General features: G+C 39.0%; 1 long non-coding RNA gene across 1 annotated transcript; it reads left to right on the top strand.

Annotated features, from left to right (window-relative positions):
• The first annotated feature begins 476 nt into the window (after positions 1-476).
• Positions 477-17,241, top strand: LOC122986655. The gene is made up of 3 exons (XR_006404345.1): positions 477-3,464; positions 10,700-10,834; positions 11,809-17,241. It is a non-coding gene; the product is annotated as an uncharacterized LOC122986655 (long non-coding RNA).
• The last annotated feature ends 6,545 nt before the right edge of the window (positions 17,242-23,786 follow it).

Here is a 23,786-nt window from a genome sequence, read left to right as displayed (position 1 = left end):
CCCTTACTTGTACATTTCTATGCACACATGAAATGACCTTAGCCTGACTGAGGCTACTTTCCAACACCTAAGACACACACGATGCAGAGAACAATGTCGTTTTTCTGAAAATACATATGTAGTCAATGGACATGAATAAGCTTATACATAGTTTTATTAGCGCTGTAGACTGAATATTATGGAGGCACATTGCATTTAACAAACACAGTAAAATACATAACAAGTTTCTCATAGTTATGACTTCCATGTATATATTTAATATTTCTGCTTATATCTTACCATAACATATCTTTATTATCCTAAATATGAGATCTGTATCTTGTAATTGTGAGATCTCATAATTATCAGATAAAATGCTATTATGAGAAAAAGATCTTTCAAATATGTGCATTAAGTGAAAAGTCAAAACAATGATTATGACACAGACTTAACAGACTTTATTAGGAGCTTCACTGCAAAGAGACAGTTTGGGTCCAAGTTCACTTCCTGCAAAAGCAAATAACAAAAAATTGATAGTTTGGTATTAAGGACTCTTGAATGTACGCTGAATCTTGTCCATAGCATCAACAGCTCCACAACATCATAATGGTGTGTTCACAACAAACACGAAACAAATTTTTCATGCAGCTAGAATACAAACAAAGTCAATGCAAAGCCGTGAATTAACACGTATTTGCATCTATTCGTGTCAGGCAACACAAGAAAACGCGAAAGTTGAAAATATTCAAGTTGAGCAAAAAATTTGCATGTATCATGGAGCCGGACCAGTGGATTCAGCTGACAGACAGCTTGGTGCTGCTGCCGCTTCTCAACCTAACTTGGCTGGAGCTAACACTAGAGTCCCCCTCAGCTGTCATCAATAACAAACATCTTAAATGAGTTTATATATAATTTTAAAGTTCCACTGTATGTGGATATCTATGTGTATAAACATGTCACTGCTGTATTTATGCATTTAGATGACTTTATTTTGGAGCAGCTACACTTTTTACAAATCTGCATCATGATGCAGTTATTGCAGCATCCTTCTGCAAAACAAAATCTAAGTTTATTTTGGGTTCATACCACTTTAAGGTCTGTAGTTGTCATCTGGGAAGTGCAGTAAATCAACAGATTTTCAGGGGGTGTGGTGGAAATTGCCTTCCCATGATCAAATGAATGTGCCAGTGAGTGTGCAAAAATAACATTATGCCAATAAGAGAGGGAGTTAGCAAGAAGGCTAATCTGTGGTATAGCAATTTGGTTTTCTGTGTGAAATGATTAAAGGCCACCAGGTCCGTTGTTAGTGTGAGAAAAAGGTGGAAGATGCTGAGGCAGTAATTTCTAAGATAAGTCACACTTGTATTATAACCAAAGCGTCAAGGTCACTCATGAACTCAGAAATAATGACTAGATGGTTGAACATAATTAAAAAATGAGGTGGAGTCTAGAAAATAAGCTTCACAATAGGAGGGGTGAAGAAAACTATATAATGAGGTTTTACGGTTTTATATTAGGTTTTGCTTTGTTCCGGGACAAAGGCAACGGTTTGCTCTGTATTGTTTATCATGCACAGTAAACCTATTCACATTGAACTCTACCAGCTTCCAGTGTATTTTTAATCCTTCTCTTATAAGTTTTGAGGTGAATACTAAGTTGTGGGTGACCTGAAGACTTATTGGCCCATTTCAATGACAGGGGAGTTTTGTGTGACGGGTTAATGCAGTTTATCGCAGCAAAATAAACAGAAGAGTTGATAATGTATCTCAATGTTTACAGATAAGTGTCAGTATGACTGTTGTTAGGAGGACTGAGCTGTCATGATGGCAGGCAGGCTGAGCTTCAGTAACATCAGGCTCCCATAAGTACAAACGATCACACGGTCAAACTCGTGCATGTAGCGTGAACACACCATAACAGCTCCACTCAAAGGTAGAAAAAACACCTTCTCCAAGGCTCAGGGTTAAATACTTGTTAGTCTTGTAAGCACTTGAATGTTTTCACGAGTACATACATATCTTTACCTTTTGCCCAGTAAGTCTACATTTTTTGTAGACAAGAGTTATGACCGTGAAATGGAGTTGATCCTGCAGACTCTCAATCTACCAACTGATCTATGTTCAAAGCCTCACCTAAGATCATGAACTTTGGGTAAAAGGTCAAAAGACTCATATTACGGGTACAAGTGGCAAGTTATAAATTTAAAAATTATTCACGTTGAAAGAAGACAGATGACTTTGTTGATTAGGATTCCTCCCTCTGAAGGTTTTCTTGGCATGACCCCGGGGTAGACCCAGAACACACTGGGGGATGTATCCAATCTGGCATGGGAACACCTCTGGAAGAAACTGGAGGATGTGGCTGGAGATAGCAGATTGTAAAACCCCCTGAGGCAAATTTGTGATTTGTTTTATTGGGCGGCACAAATTAGACTTGACTTGAGAAGGGCCTGCTGCAACTGCGATCCAGACCGAGATAATAAAATTATAATGTTGCTTGGAACTATGTTTGGCAGAACAACTCAATGACAAGACATGACAGACATGAAAACCTGACATATATTACCTCATAAAGTTTTTATGGTTAACGTTAAACATGCCTAAACATGTAGGGTTGTTATTCAGTTGGTGTTGGGTTTATATCCACCTGATGAATGTGGATCCAATATTCACTCTTCTTTTAGCTCTGTTTTGGTCTCCACCAACCCCTATAATTAATATCTGGTTCTTGATCTGCTAAACTTTTTACTTTCCTCACCAGATACTCAATACCTTTATCTGAAAACAGATACCTGCTGCTGCTGGAAACGGGTTTGATGAGAGCACTGTGTCTGAAATATACAGTAAATGTGCCATAAAACCAAAACAATGAGCAAAAGAAGCTAAAAATCTCTGAAATCCAGCAGAGTTTGATAGGTTCCACATTACACATAGTCATTGGATTCATCGTTGACGTCACACATATTGATTAGAGGAGCTTTGAGCTGTCCAGCACATAGATATTTAGGTGAATGGACGTCCTGATGTGTTACCATCTCACCCTGCCTTTTTAAGCTCATTACATGAAAACATGTTATCAATTTCTCTTCATTCTTGGCCCCAAATTGCAGCGTTATTCAGCTTAAACATCCAACGACAACAGCGAAGACTGTCTATACAAACACTGCCACTTCCCATTGACTCTTGCCATTACTCAACCTTCAGATAAGCATCACCAGTCAAGATAAGCACAGATAAAGATGGCGAAGGACATTATTCAACAGTGTGAATAATTGAAGAGCCTGTAGTCAATTTCCGGAAAAAGAAGAGGAACACCGTAGCGGTGACTGTCCTTATCGGTGGCGGTGTGGGTCTCTACCCCTGACAAAGACATCTGCTTCGTTGCAGTGCTCACGCTGGGTGAAAGAGGACAGGTTGGGGCGTCCATCATCCATGCAGAAAGGACAGAGGAACCTTTAAGTCAGCAGGATCCATTGTTCAGTGAAGGTCAGTGGTATGGTGGAAATGAAATAGGGCGACACCGGGGAGAGTGATAATAGCACATCACGGTGGAGGTTTCTGATTCGCTGCCATATACTTCATCATGCCCTCTGAACGAGCACTCCACTTCTACTTAAGACAAGGTCACACTGTTCAAATCGGGGCCCGTTGTGACAACACATGGTCTCTGAAAACTAATGTCAAGGATAGGGTAGTTGAACAAGAATGACTCCACTTTCAGCAGGAGACTCATGAGTTGTATGAGAGTCATCAGAGCTGACAGTAAATGTACACAACCATCCATCAATCCATCCATCCACCCCCCCGAAAGACTCCACATTCTGATTTTCCACCAGGCTACTTCAACATAAAAATGCTGTGTCTCCAGTTAAGTCACCTCCGTGTCAACATGTAAATTTGGGAAATTTGTTTCTTTTAATTTTCGTAACACTGTTTACTGCCACACTTGGTGGTGGACCAATATATGTGTATTGGACACAAATTAGGCATCACACACCTATTAACAACATTCTCCTGTTTGGTCATTGTAGAGCAAATAGGTATATCATCATTTCTCACCCCCGGTTTACAAGCTACACCTAACATTTATTGTTAAATAATATGTTTTTTACGAGGCAATATTTGAAGGACAGACATTCAAAAGTATTTACGGTTCCTTTAACAACATTTGAAAGTACAACCACACTGCCATTTAAAACCATTTGTACTATATATGACTAGAGCTGCAACTAATGGTTGTTTTAATTATTGAGTCATACATTCTGTGATATTAGCTGGTTTGATTATTACCCTAATAGTGAAAATTGGCCATCACGATTTCCCAGACTCCAATGACGTCTTCAAATTGCTTGTTGTGTCTGACCAAAGGTCCAAAACACAAATATATTCAATTAACAACGGTATAAAATGAATAAAAGCAGCAAATCGTCATTTTTGAGAAGCTGAGATGTGTGAATTTTTGGTATTTTTGCTGATAAATATCAATGAATATTCAAAACAGCTGGCAGGAATTGTTGATTATGTTTTGTTGATTAAAAAAACAAATCAGTCCACTGGTTGTTTCTGCACTATATATGACATGTATGTGTCGTTCTCAGTTTCAGTTTCCAAAAATGTTGTCAGACTTGATGAAAAATATAGACTATCTGGTATAGATACGTATAGATTTTTATGGATATAACTACTACAGTCTAAATATCACAGGTCAATATCTTTAGTCTCAGTGACAATGGGATCCTAAGTCTGTTCCCTCAGTTGTGCTCGTCATTTAGGCTGATGAATGAAGAATTCACTGTTTCTCCTTCTTTGTTTATGCATCTTTTATAATGATGTTCATGAGCCCTAACAGGGTTTTTTTTTTTTTTTTTTCTTCAAGCTTTCACTCGTTATTTGATATGAAAAGTCTGCTGCAGGCTGCTCTGTGATTGTGGAGTTGCTGAAATTTGTTTTTGTGCTGTGGTGCGTTCAGCTCCTTGGGAACCTCCAACCTCTTGACACTGATGATCAGCCTTTTTTTTATTGGAAGAGAGGCACGAATTCATTTAATCCTATTCATGATGTTATTGTTTTTTCTTGTGGGCTTGATTTTATATCAAAGCTTGTAAATGAAATGTTGTTCAGTGGCCAACGCTTACACTAATATTCTACCAAAAATCTTTATAGTATAAAACATTAATCCCCTGTAGGCTTGAGAGGTAGCTGTAAAAAATGTGTAGTTTTATTCATTTTGGAGAACAGTGATTGTGTTCAGTATGGTTTCATGGTCATTTTGGATTCAAACTGTGACCAGTGGAAAAAATTTCAAAGCATCAATTAAAATTTATCAAACCCCTCTCGTAGCATAATCCACTTTTCTTCTATCCATCTGTACGCTCAGTATATTTCAAACACTCATATCTCTACAAAAATAAACAACTAATCAGACTCCTTCTGTCTCAATCCTCATGAAAAAACATTTCAAGCTTGTGAACAGGCATATGTGTCGGTTTGTCACATCATTCCTTCCTTTCAACAAAATTGCCCCACACTCAGCCCTGAAAAATGATGCGATGTCATGGTTTTGATCACAAACTGTAAACAAGAGTGATGCTGCAGTTAGTCATCTGGTAGTGTGATATTGTATAAAATAATAATATGACACATCACTAAGGTAATAACTTCCCTATTTTCAAACACATTACATCACTGTTTCTATTGACTGACTGTGCATATTCACAGGGAAAAGGTGAGAAAACAGTGTGACCTGAGGCAGCCAAGAGACTGTGAATGGGAGTAAATATTTACTGTATAAATGGATGTGACTGTAGCCGTAGATACCTATTGTACAGGGTAGGTTTTGATTTATAGTTCAGCGTCAGATCTCACCCATTGTTTGTATCACTGCAACACAAGACTAATGTATCATACATGATCAGGCCATATCCTGCTGTAATTATATCCCCTACAGGGACCCTGTTTAGATTCTGTTATTTACTTTAAGATAAAGAGCGATAGTGGGCTACAAACATATTTGTAGAACTGGGGTTACATCCAGGTGACTATGAAATACGTATGTAACTACTATATATGTAACTTATATATAGCTATGTCACCATATCTCATTACTGAGTAGGACAAATAATGATGTTCACGGTGAGCTGAAAGTTTGAGACCATCCTCCCAAGAAAACTGATATAATAGGTTGTAATTACCAGTGGCCCAAAATAACCTATATTTATGTGACAGAATCCCTCTGGTGGCTGCAGTAATTATGACTGGAGTAAAGAAGGAGATCAGATTATCAATATAGCGACAAATTCCACATATGGAGGACGTTGGGGTGGATGGTTGGGTCAACAAAACACCGGACTCTGCCCAACTGTGAGTGTCACACTTCCAACTGTGAGTCAAGACTGTTTTTTTAAAACTGTAACCATGCGGTTATTACTGTAATAATGACGACAAAGGTCGTAACCTTAAAGGAAGTAGTAACTTTAACCCAAAACACGTTTCTCTAACTTTAACAAAATGATCATTTTAACTTAAAACCAAATGATCTTTCCCTAAACCGAAGCAAGTGGATTTGGTGCCTAAACCTAACCAGACTTTAACCAAAGTATTGTCACATTGTAACATACAATTATCACGTCAACAAAAAACCGGCATCTACCACAACAAAAACTGTGTTGTCCGAGTTGGAACACCCTGCAGGTATTAGCTCTCCAGCTAATGAGACAGCTAACTGCATCTGTCAACGACCACACATTTCACAACAAAACACCCCTGCAATGGCAAGTCGCCCACTCTTGAGCACACACAGCTGAAACAACATCATTTCTGCAGCAAAGGAGCAAGAAACAAACTGCAGAGTGATAGCAGAACATAACTTACGCCTTTTGTTTTTTCTGTTGGTCGTCCAAAGGTGGCTTCCCGGCCACAGCTCGTTGCTCCTCAGTCACAGTGCATTGCTTTTTGGCAAAAGCTCGGGGACTGACTGACAGGGAGTGAGAGATGCTTGAATAGATACGGTGCAAAACAGTTCATTTATGGTATTATGAGAAGTGTACGCGAGGGAAAAGACATCACCTGCAATAGTCTAGCGCTGCTGCAAGCAACAGCTGACTGCAGTTCACTTAACGGCCACCGGTGTCGCTAGTGAGAATACATATAGAACCTTTAAGTTCATCTTGGTCCATACTCAAGCTCGACTTAAATTGGTTTATAAATCATTGGCTGTGAAGTGATTAACTCAAGTATGCTATTTTCCTGTTTTCCTTTTTTCCCCCTCATATGGATCAAAGGCTGGTAAGAGGCTTGGACACAACTAAACACCACATGCTGTGCAGAAAACTAAAGTCCTAGTTTACACGCACTGGCACATTTCCCAGGCAAAACACAGCACTTGCAGCTAATGTTTTCTAGCTCCTGGTGTTCTTTGAGCTCCATTTCTTTTCTGATTAATACCCCCTTCCTGATTAAAACCTTGTTTCTGATTAACAAGCAGAGGATATAAGTGAACAATAACAGAATTTATCCCCGCAGAAACAAATATCCTTTTCCATTTTCCAACAAACAACTGCTTGATCCCAAATAATAATTAGTTTCATATTTTTGGATGTAGAGAATATCAAATACCTCCTGTTCCCTATCAAGACCAATTATTTTAATAGGAAATGACATCATTCGAGGTCCAAGGTAGGCCAGTAAAGCAACAGAACAATCCTCCCCTGCCCACTGGCACGAATATACAACAGCCACTCTATTCCCCCTCTCTCTCTCTCTGTCTCTGAAATTAAGTGTGTTTCCCTGCTAGTCTGCACCAACAATTGCCAAAAAATGATTATTGTGAGACTCGTGAAGACACAGCTGGATGGTTATGAGGGAAAAAAGAAGACAAATTAGAAGAAATCCCTTGAAAGAAGCCTGTTATTAATTACAAAAGGGTGATGGGGATGGCTTGAATCGCCTGAGCCTTGGAAAGCAGTGGGATCAAAGAAGAAATGAGGGATGACAAATAACCTGCGGCCAGAGTCTGCTGGAACTTGAGTAGAGAGAAGAGGGAGGAAAATATATGTACTGTAACATATAGAAGATAGATAAATGAACAGATGGATTTTTAGACGGGGATTTTAGACACATTTATATTGACTGTATTTCTTTTTTGCCTTGTTTTTTGCACCCTGACAATGAGAAACATTAACTTTTCATTTAAAAAGTACAATAAATCAATATAACTGTTGTACTGTACAGATTTAGATTAGTGTAAGATTAGATTTACATTTGTGAAGATGTATTTTATTTAAAAAAAATTATTGGCATGATTTACATCATTTTAATTGATGGTAACTACATACCGTATATACAGTATATTACATGCAGCAGGCTCATTGTCTGTGTTCTATTTTCCTAATGTTGCAGCAGACATTAGTTGTAGTAGACAAGATGCTTTTACTTTTCCCACCACCTGAAAGTCATTTTGATGCAGTAAATATCAATTTAATAGTTCACGCTAAGAGTAACCTGCGGTTGACTGGTGGCAGTGGTTTCTAATGGCTGCAAATTTTTGTGGTGTTTGAGTTTTGCCGGGGTTTCTCATCACTGTGGCCTGCTCTTGCCACAAGCTACCACAATAAGAAACATGAACTTTTCATTTAAAAAACATCACAATAAATAAATGGAACTGTTGAACTGTACGAATGAGATTAGCAGTTGCAGCAAGTAATTGCTCACAAGTCTCTCACTCAGTTATTTTCTTATGAATTTTAATAGCATTGCTGACAAAGGACAACTGGGGCTTCCTATTCTCAGTTTGAGTCTCTGTATTATTATTCGCCCGGTTCAATGTGTCACTAGTGTGCTGTCAATGGAGCTGTCACTTTGACAAGCTCTGGGCTTTGGAGTGAATGGAGTGGAATGGAGTGCTGGTTAGAAACAGGAAATAGCATCTCCAATATTGCCCCCCACCACCGCCGCCGTCTTTATTTCTGAACATGTGATCTCTGCTGGCTTTAGGAAGCTGCTTAGCTCCAGACACAGCGTGTTGCTTGACCACCATTAACTCACTTTGAACCACAAGCACAGTACTGTCAGTCTTTTAGGGATTATGTTTCTAAATTTGAAATAAATCACCGATCACTCCAAATTCCAGCAGTATAAACTGTAAACGATTAAATCCTCTCAGTCTCAGAGAGTTGTAAAGGGTTTTTATGTGACTTTTTGTTGCATTGATACCTCAGATATTTGGAACAAAGCTCTTCATGTGCAGACTGTTCTCAAACAAAGAATGAAGATCCGACAAGCGATGGAAATCTTTCATGTAAAATCCCGTTTCACTTATTGGTCTCTGTGTCTTTTGAAGCTGCAACATACATGATTTGATTTCTGCTTCTTTTTTTTTTACCTGCTTGTGCCCCTTCTAAATACTTTGGAAGAGAATATAAGATGATTGAGTTATTGGGACTAAACAGCGTATTTATCTTACTGAGTGGCTTCATGTGTTTGACGGGGTTAAGTAGTTGGAATCTCCAATTTTGAAGGAATGCTAAACTGGAGTCACGCTGCTTTCACGAGGTCGACAGGAAATTGCATTCATCTATCAGTTTTTTCCTTCTCATATGTCATGAGGTTTGTATGGGAGAAACAGAGGTGACTGAAAATACCACTAATATTATACAGCATGAAAACGATTAGCATTTGTAGGCTTAAGCACTCGGTTTGTTTACAATAAGTATTTCCTGTATACAAATTTGCAACACATTCTAATAAACTGTGGAATTAATATAAAGTACCAACAAAGACCAAATAATAGAAACATTGCGTTCGTCTGTGAATTTGACTGTGATGATTGCAGGGATTGGACCCGCAGTTCACTTCAGTTTATTATGTGTTTATTAGCTGACAGCTAATTTTAAGCAGTGAAAACAACAGCGAGCAAAACATTCAGGCAACTGAAACGCTTTGGTAAGAGGAGTGAAAGTGAACAAAACTTTTCATATCAACACTGAACCTACAACAGAATCTACAGAGGCCTTATCTCATAATTATGACTTCCGTATGTCATAATTATTACTTAATATTTATCCGGATCTCATACTTATAAGAAAAGTATCTCATAATTATGAGAAAACTATTTTATAATTACAAGAACGCTATCTTATAATTACGAGAAAATTATGAGATCTGGATCTTGTAATTATGAGAAAATGTTAAGGTAAATATCAATTATTGCTATTTATGAAGACAGAAGCGTGATAGTTCTACCTTATTCCTTCCTTGATTTGAGAAACTGGGAGATATTAAAGGGAAGCTTCAGTATTTTTCAAACTGGACCCTATTTTCCTCTATTTGTGTCTAAGTGACTAATGGGGACAACGATTTTTGAAACTGGTCCAGTATTGAGTGAGAGCTGGGCTGCAATGTAATCCCTCGAGGTAATTGCACACCTTTAATGCACGTCCACTAAAGGTGCTTAACAACATTATCCTACAGAGAAATAAAACTTTTTTCATAACCTTTCTTTTACAAATCAGTGGGTTTAAGTCGTAATTATGAGATAAGCCATAAAAAATCTTTCATCTTTGGTAAATTCAATGCATTGCTGTAGAATCAAATGGTGCTTTATAATATGAAAAGATGCTTGAATCAACATCCACTCTGCAGCTTTTTACTTTCAGTTTCAGCTGGTTGTTCTCCTTGGTTGAGTCCCTCCAGCTTTAAAACCAATGATTTTTTTATAACCACAGACATAACGTGGGAGGAGTGGACCAAACCAGAGCTACGTCAACACCAGTGAACATGGGACATTTAACATTCAACAGTCGTCAAAGAAACATGTCCGATGGGATGCTCATATTTCTCTCTGTCTGCTGGTTGTGCAGGTACGAAACTGTTTGGCAACATGTTCGTCATAAAAACTTGACACATTTGTTTTACATTTGCTACTTTCTGTCTTCTAGTGGTCAAAAATCAGTCAGTGCAGCTGTAAATATTGAACAAGCCAAACACTGAAAACAAAGCTGCCAGCAGAAAACATTTTTTTAGGAATGAGAAACCTCCACATGGTTACTTTCTACTCTCTGTCTCCGCCACATAATCCCTCCCTCGGTGGGAAAACCAGGGTATTTTTAGGTATCACGCTCATTTGTTATGCTCCAAATCTCCAATACTTGCTACAGCTTCTTGTTGTTTTAGCACTTGACATTTCATGCCAATATTGGGTGCATCTGCGGTTTTGTTACCATGACCATTTAGGAAATCGGAAACAGCAGAGACCAATTGAAACCCATAAAACAACACCAACAAACAATAGCTGGGATGAAGGATGACAAAGTGCTGCTGAGTGAATTAATTTAAGGATTTAGAGACTGAGCTTGGTTGTAAACGTGCTGTAAAAGTCATGTTATAAGCTCAGTAAGGCATTTAAAACGGTTTAAAATGATTAAAAGAGAGCAGAAATCGTAGCAGGTAAATAAGAGCCGCTGAAGAGGGGAAAAGAAATGGAGATGCTCGTTATATAAAAGTCTCTACACTTTTTGCCTGTATAAACCTGCCAAAATGGGCTTCTGCAGCGACTGTGAAGCCACAATAAGGTGCATTGTTTTTCAGTTTAATAAATAAAACGGCACAGTAGGTTTAATAGACTTTATATGGTGCTCCTGTGGGACTTTAAAGTGTATATATATCACCAAATTTTGCAACAGGAAAGGAATGAAAGTAAATTAATCGTACACATACGGTTCAGTGCAGTGTAATGTTTCCCTCCAGACTACTGATTCGCAATAGCAGCTTTCTTGCTCAATGCTTTTCTGTTCTTGTATATAACATAAGTGCATTTGGACGATCTCGCTCGCAGAGGCACAGACCGGACCGTTGGCTATCCTGAGCGTGTGCTGTGATTCGTGGATGGATTTCGTCACAGCTCCGGACCCACCAGACGTCTTCATGCTGATCATCAAAGCAAAACAACTGCTGCGGCGACCTCAATAAGCTGTCTGTGATGTTGTCTTCACCTCCTGGAACACTGAGGAGGATACCGGCCCCCAAATCCCAAAGCATCTCAAATTTAAAACCGATATCCACATGGCTACAACAACAAAGCTCTTCATTTCACATCACCTTTCTTTTCCCTTCTCTTCTTTTTCCCCTCTCACAGTTCAATCAAAAAAAAAAGAAAAAAAAACACCTCATATAACTTATTTTGTTTTAATTTGAATCACACCCTTCAGCCATTCTCTAGGGGAACCATCTGTTCCCAAATCCAGTTTTTCTCTCTCCCCTCAGTTTTTCTCTGTGTGACTGAACTGCTGAAGAAAAGGCACATAGCTGACACACAAAAAAGCAGCACTATGTCAGCATACGAAAAAAAGCTCGCTCATCAAGTTAAGTCAATGTCATTTATATCGCTCCAAATCACAACAAAAGTTATCTCATGACACTTTTCATATAGAGCAGGACCGTACTTTACAGAGATCCAACATTCCCCCCATGAGCAAGCACTTGGCGACGGCGGCAAGGAAAAACTCCTCTTCAACAGGAAAAAACCTTAAACAGAACCGGGCTCTGTGTGGGTGGCCATGTTGGGTTGAGAGAGAGAGAGACAGCGAGATGCACAGCAACAACAATAATAACAACTATAATAATAATAGAAATATGACTAATAGTAATAATAGTGGGCGTGGGCATCAGCAGGTGATCTGCAACCATGATGGGGAAGAAGCCAAGTTAGTAACATGCATTAATGGGACTTGAATGCATACATTGGGAATTCCCCTGGCGGTCTAGTCCTATAGCAGCATAACTAGGGACTGGTCCACAGCAAGCCTGGCCAACCCTAACTATAAGCTTTATCAAAGAGGAAAGTTTTTATTCTACTCTTAAATGTAGGGAGGGTGTCTGCCCCCCGGACCGAAACATGGTTCCACAGGAGAGGAGCCTTACAGTTGAAAGCTCCCATTCTACTTTTGAAGACCACAATTAAGTCTGTATTCTGGGAGTTCAGTGTTCCAGTGGGGAAATAAGCTACTATGAGCTCTTTAAGATATGATGTTGGCTGACCATTAAGGTGAAGAGAAAGGATTTTAAATTCTTCTCTGGATTTTTTACAGGGAGCCAGTGCAGAGACATGGCATTGAATTAAACGCTGATGGAATCTAATCTTTAAATTTAGCTACAGCACTATCAGATAGACATCTGGAGAAATCATTTTTGTCTAACGGCGTGTAGTCCAGTAATAGGGATTCAAAAGATATTAAGTAATGGTCTGATAAAAAAGAGGACTCTGTGGAAAGACTATTAAATGTTCGGTTTTGATGCCATATGTCAGAACAAGGTCGAGGGTGTGGTTGAAACAGTGAGTGGGTTTATTTACACCCTGAGAGAAGCCACTTGAGTCAAATCATGAGATAAACGCAGCGCTAAGACTATCATTGTCAACATCCACATAAATATTATGAGCACTTACTATAATTATTTTATCTGTACTAAGGACTAAACTTGATAATACTCCGACAATTCAGAGTACGGGCCAGGAGGGCGGTTCACTATGACAAATAGAATTGGCTGTAATGTTTTCCAGGCTTGGTGTGAAAGGCTTTCGAATGAGTTATGATTAAGGTTTGGATCTTGGGTTGATTATTAGGCTTGAGCTGAAAATGGCCGCAACTCCACCTCTTTGGCCGGTGTCTCGAGGAGTGAGAGTATTAATACGACTGGGTGGAGCGGATTCATTTAGGCTAACATATTCTTCATGACACAGCCAGGTTTCAGCCGTGTTAAGAGGTTATACAGCCAGATGTTTCAAGTCAGCGCTGTTTTGGGGGGGGGGGGGGGGGGGGGGGGGGAGAGCAACGCTCTTGAGTTATGTCCAATAAATTTCAGTCGCAAAATCCCCCGTGAGATCCTCTCTCTTTTTTTTTTTTTTTCTTTTAGTTAGTGTTACACCATCTTTTCTGTCAGTGAGTACATAGTCCCAGAGAATTAGCCAACCTGAGCCAAATTGTTTCCATCTCCAGAAACACAGTGTATTGGGTCTCACAGGGCTCCACTGTATCAGAGGAAAATGTAATTCTAGAGGTCTTGTAATGGATTGGGCTGTCTACTTCTTTTTTTTTTTTTTCATTGTCTTTTCAATATCCACCTCAGCGGGCAATACGTGTCTACACCGCGTGCCAGTGCTGAAGCAATGCGGTGAAATGAGCCTGTTATTGCCTCCTTTTGTCCTCCCTAAAATCTGGGCCAGAGAGGCAGTGCACTCTGCTCCAGTGCTCTGACGCTGTATGAAGAAAGAAAAAAACAACAACAACAACAACAACAAAAGCTCCTTATGGTTAATCAAAACTTTATTTCTGCAGTGCCTGTGATGTTAAACAACATCCTCCATTAACACAGCATCTCTCATTTTTTAATGAAACCATCATCATCAGATATTAATAATCATGAATTAATCACTCTAATGTTTAATTTCTAACTGCTAAATATATTGTATAAGCAAATGGAGACGAGCTCTTTGCAAATTTGAATGTAACTTTGAAAATGTTATCACAAAAATGTCTGAATAGCCTGCGGCTTGCACTTAGAGAAAGGATACTGCATGGGGTGAGTCATTTTTCACAAATACACATTGAGCTAAAAATATTCATGAGCTATTTTATGCTAAGTGTGAGAGCACATACGGAGTGAGAAACCGTCTGCAGAGGTTACAGATCAGGTCTGTGATTGGAGAGCCACCAGTTCCCGGACTGACTGGGAAAATGCAGTTAGGGGGGGGGGTCGGGGGGGAGGAAAATAAATGAATAAAGCTTCCCGCTCCCTCAACAAGCATCGTCCTCATAAGGGCTCCATCAGAGCTGTGCTGAGTGAGCAGCAAAAAGCAGACTGTTGGCTGAAACAGTGGAGGTGGGTAACTGAGTGAAGAGGGGGGGACGTTGTGCTCAGCTGACGCTCCCCCGATAAATAAAAGCTTGAAACAAACTCAGAGAGATGTTCTGTGTGATTATGTTACACCTATCAGGAAAAACTGATACAGCTCCCAGAACGGAACATGACTGTCAAAGCGGCATTTTACCAAAAAAAATGATGCTGATGTGAAACAGATCAGATCTTCTTTCCCTTTGTCTCTCTTCTCTTCTCCGTCCATGCCTGTCAGCGTGTTTGTCAGATTGTCTTTTAAAGATAGAGGGAATTTAAAATCTGTTAAAGAGCTGAAAGTTTACTTCTACATCTGCTTTCTTGTGATGCGAAAATAAACCATGCTTAAAACTTGTTGACTGCACCAGTAGGTTTTGATTTAGATTATCACAGATGTGCCTCTTTGGTGGGTGACTTTCCCATAAGGCTTTACAATCTGTATGCAAAAGGATATCACATTTTTTGTTTTTTTTTTTCACTTTCCCTCAGTTGATAAATGAACAAGCCTCTCTGTTGTCAGCTCCTATTTGTCAGGTGAGGGGTTACCAGGCCTCCTGTATGTATAAATGGAGCACATTTGTACCGTTACACGATTCATATGAGAGTTTAACTCATCAATCAGGTTTCTGATGACGTATTCATCTGATCGAGAAGGAAGGAATCAACATTAAAGCAGCCGCAGTGTTTAAACATATTAGCCCCTGTTTGTGTGATAACAGCTGAGGTGCAGTCGGGTCTACGACTGCTGTCACATTTCTCTGGTTATATGTTTGCAGATATTGAAATGGAGCGGCGCTCTGCGTGTTACCGTGTTGCTGCAGATAAGGCTTCAAGGAAATGCTGTGTTCATCACTTTATGGGAGGGTGAAATAAGATGGTGACTTGCTGTCGCCCTGCCGGCAAGTGCAGATCTCATCAAAGCAAAAAAAGGGGGCCGTCTGGAAAAAAGGATCCTTTATAAAAAAAAAATAATAAAAAAAAGTATCTGTACTATGCCAGTCTCGCCTGTTCCTCTCGTCTCACCTTGATGTTGGCAGCGGCCTTGTTCAGTCTTCATGTCTGTAAATTCACCTTGGTGTTCAGTCCCTCTGTGAATTTCTCTTTGCTCGTATATCCTCTTTTGTTCTCTGCTTCTATCCTCACTTATTCTGCTGTTTTGAGAGCATAAAACAGCAGGGCTCCTCTTTTCAGCCTTGTGTTTTGTACTAATGACACAACAGACTTGTTGGGCCTGGCTGATAAAACAGACATTGCAGATTCCCCAACAAACTGCAATAAACAGTCTTTGTTTGTCTTCTACATACATTTTTTTTCCTTTAGTGTTCTTGTTCCCAAGCTGTGTAGAGTCTGCATCATATTCTGCTCTGTTTAAATTGATTGTATCGGCTCTCCTCTTCTCTATCTACATTGTTTAGTTGCTCTTCTTGTCTCGAGCCTGCAGCTGAAACCAAGTGAAGACTTTTGATGTTTTGTAGGTGAAAATAAGTCCGAGCCTCAAGGCTGAAACTGGGAAATGTTTGGTTGCTTTTTAAATGGTTTTTAGCAAAGATGCACTGACATCATTTCACCTGCAAATCACCGTAACAGTGTTCACAGGGAACATGCTGGATGCTTCACCGCATGAACGCATACGTGATAGAAAGATAATCACATTCATGGAAGAATCTGCTCTAAAATACTCAGAGCACAGCATGAAACAGCTGCTGGATGAGACGTACCATGTACTTCTGGGTGGTTTGAGAGTGTATTTCCTTGTGCCTGTGGATTAATTTACAATGGCAAGATGAGGACAAATTGCAGTATTTCCAGCATTCTTACTAAAATCCAAAGAAATGCTCTGTCCTAAAAGGGTTGAAATTTAAATGCAAATGAAACATGACAAAGCAATAACATGTCTGCATATGTTACTGCATTTTCTACATTTGTTTTTAAGTCACAACATGTGGAAAGTTTTGTAAGACTAAAGAGTTTAAGCTTTTGTTGCTGTTGTTGCAGCTATATCTGTCAAGAAAATAAATTAGAATTTACAGATTACATCAAAAATAAACCCCAGAGTCCAAAAATGAAACCAAGTTTAAGCAACGTTAATAGTTCTTGGCTGACAAGTTTTAAGCTTTACTTACAGAAAAATATGTTGAAATACAGAGAAAGATATTTTTGTTCTTACAGTGTGCAGTTGAACATGTTTTGCATCTTTTCTCTCCACCACATTAATCCATAGACTGTATAAAAATATGGACGTAGTTACCGTGATGTCAACACATTGGTTTCTGAAAAGTGGTTTTGAAGCTCAAAGTGGGCCGCTCTGGCCGTCGCCACCTTGGCAGTGAGTGACTCTGCCAATCAAAAATGGGCAAAGAGGCGGGCCGAATGGCTGAAACAAGCCACCTAGCGGCTGGCGGACCTGTCACTCAAAGCAGCCATGTCCTTCATTACGCATAATTTTACGGCTTAATAAAATTTAAACGGGTGAGTTATAAAAAGAATCACCCCCCGTACAGTTGTCATGAAAGGGGAAAGAGACCAAAACCGTTATTTGTACCAGGCTGTAAACATGTTTATTTCTGCTGTAAAGTTGGGCATTTTAACATGAGGGTCTATGGGGATTTACTCCCTTTTGGAGCCTCAAGTGGCCATTCAAGGAACTGCAGTTTTTGGCGCTTCAGCATTGGCTTCATTTTACAGCACTAATCCTATAACTATATAAAGTAGTTACTAGGAGCTCCATGAGAAAGTAATTTTTGGCAGGTTGTGTGCAGAATGATGAGCACCACATAATCCTAAAAACAGCTCACTAGGATTCTGCAGAGAACAACATAAGGACTTGTATCCCCGTCCGTCCTCTCTTGATATTTTCTAGCATGCTTGACATATTTTCCTGAAGTCCTGGTATGATTCGACAGTAGAGTCACATAAATCCAGGAATTCAGAGATGCACAAAATTAACTTTCCACCATTCTTCTCTAAGGTAAAATCATTGTCGACATGATTTCTGCACAGAACCCCTGTTGGACGTGTATTGTTGAGGTCAGCATATTTGGGGTCAAAGTTCACTTTAGTAGAACTGGCTGAAATTTGGTGGAAAATTGCTACAGCGAACACAAAACAGCACAGCCGCTCTCTCGGTTGAAAATAACGGCCATGCTCACAATGTCGACTTTATTTTATCATGAAATTTTGTGTTATAATAATAATATAACACCATTTGTCTGCATAATGAGTAGTTTTACCAGGATACTTTTGTTGATGATCTTCAGTACTTTCAATAAACATTGAAGGCAGGACTTTTACATGTCAAGGAGTATTTTTTATTTTATTTTATTTATTATATTGCTACTTTTACTTAAGTGGTCTAAAGTGGTTAAAAGGTCTTTTTCTGCAACCGCTCAGTATGACGTGCAGTTTATTTAGTTGTTGTGTTGGCTGGACAAGCGCTAACCGCAAATTTCGTTGTGTGAGTCTATTTGAACAACTAATAATTTTAATGAACTTGCTGCTAATTTGTTTTTTGACCTCATTATGTTGTGGTACTTTTGTTAATTTGCCCGTTGGGTCCAGTGTGGTTTCTGAATTGTGCTAAGTTGGTGTTGGCAGGTTGGGTTGTTAATGGAGCCAGAGGCAAAACAACTTTCCTATACTGAAGCTCTCACAAAGCTCACTGTGGTGAAAACTTTGTAGTGTTCCTGTTAGTTTACAGCAAGTTGTAACTTTGTTTAGCAAAGTCCTGCAGAATTATAAATAATTAGATATCTAATTATTATTATTAGTCATGTTTTGAAATGACCTCATTCAAGTCTTCCAGCCTCGTTCACCCGTCCTACGATTAAGAGCTTAAATCTCTACTGAATACACAAGGTCAACATTTGTGCACTTAACAAGATCCATATGGCACCGATTTTTAGTAATATACTTAAGCCCTCATGTATCATGTTTCGCTATTACATAAGACCTGACATAATACATCGTCATGCAAGTAATGAGCCTCATACACACATGGCAGTACTGACTGTTGCCTTTTTGTGTGGTCACCTGTTGTATTCTCATTTCTTTTTCTTTGCTTTGATGGGTTTTTTTTTTTGATGGAAGTTCTGAAAATATTACAGAAAGACAGTAAACATATTATACAATGAATGGCACAGTCGCCGGCTGAGACATTTAATAACAAATACATGTCTTGACATGTTTCACACTGAGAAAAAACATTGCAGAAAAATGACACAAGCGGCTGTGTTGGTGTCATGTAGTGCTACTAGGATGGAAGATTGAATATGTAACTGTAAATCCAGTTTCATGATTATCAAACAACACAAAGCACAGCATATTATCCTCCTTAAGGTCCAATTGAACAACTCTGGAAAGTTCAACATGCCAGCTGTCTTTCTTCATGTTGATCCTACAATAAGCAGCAAATTAGCACAATGCTGCAACCTTCACTACAAATGATCCCCTTGTGAAACACAACCTTGTATTTTCTTGTTGAAGCCACTATGTCAGAAACCCAAGCTTGAAGAAAATGTGTGTTTGTTTTTTTTCTTTGCAGTGTCTCTATTAGTGCTAATGGACTTTATGATAGAACATCTTAAGGGCAATAAAGACGAGGACACACATGACATTTATGCTGATTATTAATATAATTTGTGCTTGATTGGATTTAGTTGGAGCAGGTCTGTTTTAGTCTGTGTTGCCAGATAAAATCATATAATGTGTGATATGTAAAGATTCTAATACATCTTCAGATCCAGTTGATGCTGAGGGAGACGTACCGTAAATAAATTAAAGAGGGGAAAAATGTCTCTACAACATAAAATCAAAGACCCACCTAAACTTAAGTTAGCTTTCACTCACTTCCACTTCCCTCTGTTGGCTCTACAGTCCACATTACCCACGTCTCTCTCTCCAGGATCTTACCCAAACGCTGTACTTTCTCTTTTTTTTGCCTTTTCAGCACAGATTACACTGTATATAAACCATACATCCATGATATAAACAGTACAAGCGGCTGTATGTCGTCCATGTTTGTTTTAGTACAAGAACATGAACAACGATTCGTTTTTGTGGGATTTGCTGTGGTTGTCAGTCACCAGAACTCCAGTTATTACTGACGGTCGTGTTCAGTGATTATTACTCAGTCAAAAGGTTTATTCTCCTTTCTGACTGTCAAAGACTTAAAATCTCTGTGCCAGTTGGTGGAAAACAATCTCTCTGTGTGGTCCGGTCTTTGAAGGTTTCAGCCAGTTTTTAGGTTTGTCCCCAGTTTATTTTTTTAATTTTGAAGTTCTACAAACATTTCATGAAGCCAAAATAATATTAACCTTTTGGGGCAAAGAAAGAGACTGAAGTCAACTTGAAAAGTATAAATAATGATGTAGACATTATTATATGATGCTAACTGTAAAGTGCCGTCTACTAACTTCATCTACTTGTCTATTAAAATGCAGCATTTTTGGCTAATCTAGTGAATTTAATACCTTAAAATAATAAAGATATTTCTTCACATTGATACAAAATGTGGGTGTAAATGTAATATTCATGTAAAGTGCACCTGCTCATTCATGTGCAACACTAGCTGTGTCCCAATTCAGGGGCTACATCCTTCGAAGGACGCGGTCTACAAAGGTGTGTCCTTCGTAGACCGCGAAGGCAGAACCGCGCGTTGTTAAATGAGACGGTTTTTGCGTCATCAACTGTTCCTGCCTCCACCCTGTGTCACGAAGCGCCGCTCCTGTCGCCTAGCAACCTTGACAGCTGCAATCGGGACACAGCTAGTAAAAATGGAGCCAAAACTATTAATTTTCTTATTATGGCAGCCCATCCAGGGACTCACTGCTCAGCTGAACCAAAATATACATAAACATATTTTCTAAGACCTATTATTTATGAAATAAGACTTTTTAAGGACCTGCAGACACCCTGTTATTCTACGTCTTATGTACTTTGTGGTGGGAAATCTTCAGATGGGCTAATAAATCTTCACATTTCCCTTCAACTCAGTAGTAACTCAAAAACTTATATGTATGTTCTGACTCAAAGAACACACTCGAGACTGGTAGAGTTCAATGTGAATAGGTTTACTGTGCATCAAGAGCAATACAAAGCAAACCGAGGCCTTGATCCCGGGACAAAGAACCAAATGTAAAATCATAAAACATCATATTATTTACCTTTCATAACCCTTCCTCACGTGGAGTCTATTTTTAGGGTCCGCCTCACACACTCAGAACTATTCTCCCATTGATTCTTAGTTCATTAGTGACCTTGATGCTTTGGTAATGATCCAAGTATGATTCATCTCGGAAACAATGGTGTTTCAGACTTCCCTTAAAGTGTATCAGTTGCACCTGGCTTGGAGATAAAACCGGGCCTAATGGCTTTCACTCACGCCTTACACAGACAACCAAACTTTTATATTACTGATTAATCCTCTAATTAACTCCCCTGGGTGCTGACTTTTATTGGAATAAGTGTTATTTTTGTACATCTGTTTGCTCGAGGAAAAGCAGCTTTCACCACAACTTTATCTTGTAAATAGTTGTAAATACGCTGTAAATGAAATAAACAATGTATTTAACAATTACTTTATTTTAATCCATTCTTTCACTATTTTTTATTTTTCAACTAATCTCTCGAGTAGAGAGAAGAGCCTGTCTGTTCTCTCTCTGCTCTTCTCTGTAACCTCATGTCTTCCTTCGTGAGCTGAAGAAGCTCATCCTCTTTCTCTCTCTCTCTCTCTTTTTCTCTTAAGTGTTTCTGGCTTTCGTGGACGCAGTGCGGTCGTTCTGCAACTGGAACGGCAGCTTACTCACTGACAGCCGCAGTTCAGCTTCAATACAACTACCTGACTGTACTGTGACAAAATAATCTCAACTCAAAGCTCCACTTACACTTTTTTCTCACAAAAAAACTTGTTTCCATTAATCTATTTTTATGTGCATTTCGAAGTATCGCATTAGAAAAACCAACATGTGAAAGAAGTTTTTACGCTCGATTGAAGAGTTTATGCACAAAATGGGAATGGAAACATATTTGTTGAATAAATACTGACGTAGCAAACGTATAACTGATATGATCAGCTGTTTCCACTCTCTGGGTCTTCCAGCGTCTCCAGATAGCGTGGAGCACGGCTGATACTAGCTGACATGAAAGAGCATTTACAACTTGCCCAGTTGAAACTAATTCTTGAAGACCTCTCTCCATTTTTCTCTCGTCAAGGTAATATAACAATTTGTTTCTTTCCAGTTGGCGACCTCTTCGTCTTCTACTCTGTTTATTTGGCGGATTATTTAAACTTCTGATGAAACTATGTGATTCAAACCAGTTGATGGAAACGCACCTAATTCGCGTTTTCATAAGTTCTTTTAAAATTCTCTTGCGAATCTAATGGAAACACGGCTATTGACGGAGAGAAGCAGTTAATGATGTTATTCAGTCTGTAATGTAGCTATAACAAAATCCAAAGAAGGGATTGTCTAATGCATTGACAAATGTGCAAAGACGTCCATGTATGAAGACATACAGTGTAGTATAATGTGCACATCTGGCGTCCGTGTCCACGTCCTATTTTAGAGATAGCTACTTCAGTATCAGGTTGTCAAATTTCTTTCTCCTCAAACCTTTGTTTAAATTTTAATCAGTGTTCCTCATTCATCAGTTCACGATCTATCCTTCTTGTGCTCTGAAAAAAAAAACTGATTTGTTGACTCTGCCTGTTGAGGTTTAACCAACCAACATGATTATTTCTGCTCTCTATGCAGCTGTGTTTGTGTAATGAAAACTCCAACCTGAGATATTGTGTGTGAAGGGGGAAAGAAAAACAAATGAATGACAGAAAAAAAAGGCATATTTATTGTCATCCTGCTGATTTAAAATATTTAGTTCACAGTAGAAATGAAACTATGGAAAGAGCAGATTAAATGACCTGAGAAGTTTGGTAATATCATAGATTTAACTGTTGAGAGGTGGGAAACGTGACAAATACCGTCACTGTTTTTCCAAAATTAATTAAACTAGAACCTGAACAAACAAATGTTTTTTCTTCCTCTGTTATTCCATGTGAGCAGCCAAGTCGGTTCACTCAGCTGTCACCCAGATGTCATGTGATGAACCCCCCCCCACCCCCCCTCCCTTTTCAGACGGGACGTCTTCAACACCAGCTGTATGGAGCTCATGACTGCCATGAAAATAAAGAGTGCTGATCCCTCGCAAAGTGCATCGCTTAGGGTAACCTTGACAGTGGCTGGTGGTGGACGGGTGGATGGGGGAGCGGGGTGTATCTGGTTCAGATGGGGGAGGTTTCCATTTATCTTGTGGTGCAATGGCGGCAGCGGAATTTATTGGACTTTGGGTGTCATCCTGTGACAAGCTGCACATTCTTTCCATGCATTATGGGCCCAGATGATAGTGGTTGGAGGCTCCCTGTAAATAACCTCGAGGTTATGTCTTTTATTGAGTTATACATTGTGTGAAATTTATGATTGAAGCCTTATGGAAGAATACATAAAAGAATATACAAGTAGAATTCCCAGTGAAGCATGAACGGAGGTGGAGGAAACACATTCTGCCTGCTTTACGAGTGATAATGTGAAAACAAATGAAGAAAACTATGGAGCCTGGCAAGTACTAGAGGTACAATTCTTTCATAATTCCTTCACAAGGATTAGTAATTCAAACCTTTTCGTTACTTAAATTGCATTTGTGAATGAATTAGCAGCTGTTGTCCTGTAGAAAACTTCTAAGAAATGTGAAATAACATCCAAAACGGAGAGTATACTCACTTACCTCAAGGCAAAATCTAAATGTTATTAACTCCAAAAAGCTTGTTTAAAATGTGAATGACTTGACAACATTCAGTGATTGTTTTTGACCGAATTACAGACACACACTGTCAAAACTGGACAGCAAAGACTAAACGAGAAGTGCTGAAACATT

The sequence above is a fragment of the Thunnus albacares genome, chromosome 8 (genome assembly GCF_914725855.1).
Source record: "Thunnus albacares chromosome 8, fThuAlb1.1, whole genome shotgun sequence".
Classification (NCBI taxonomy): Eukaryota; Metazoa; Chordata; class Actinopteri; order Scombriformes; family Scombridae; genus Thunnus; species Thunnus albacares.
Note: the sequence above shows the minus strand (reverse complement) of the source record. Positions and strands in the feature narration are given on the sequence as shown.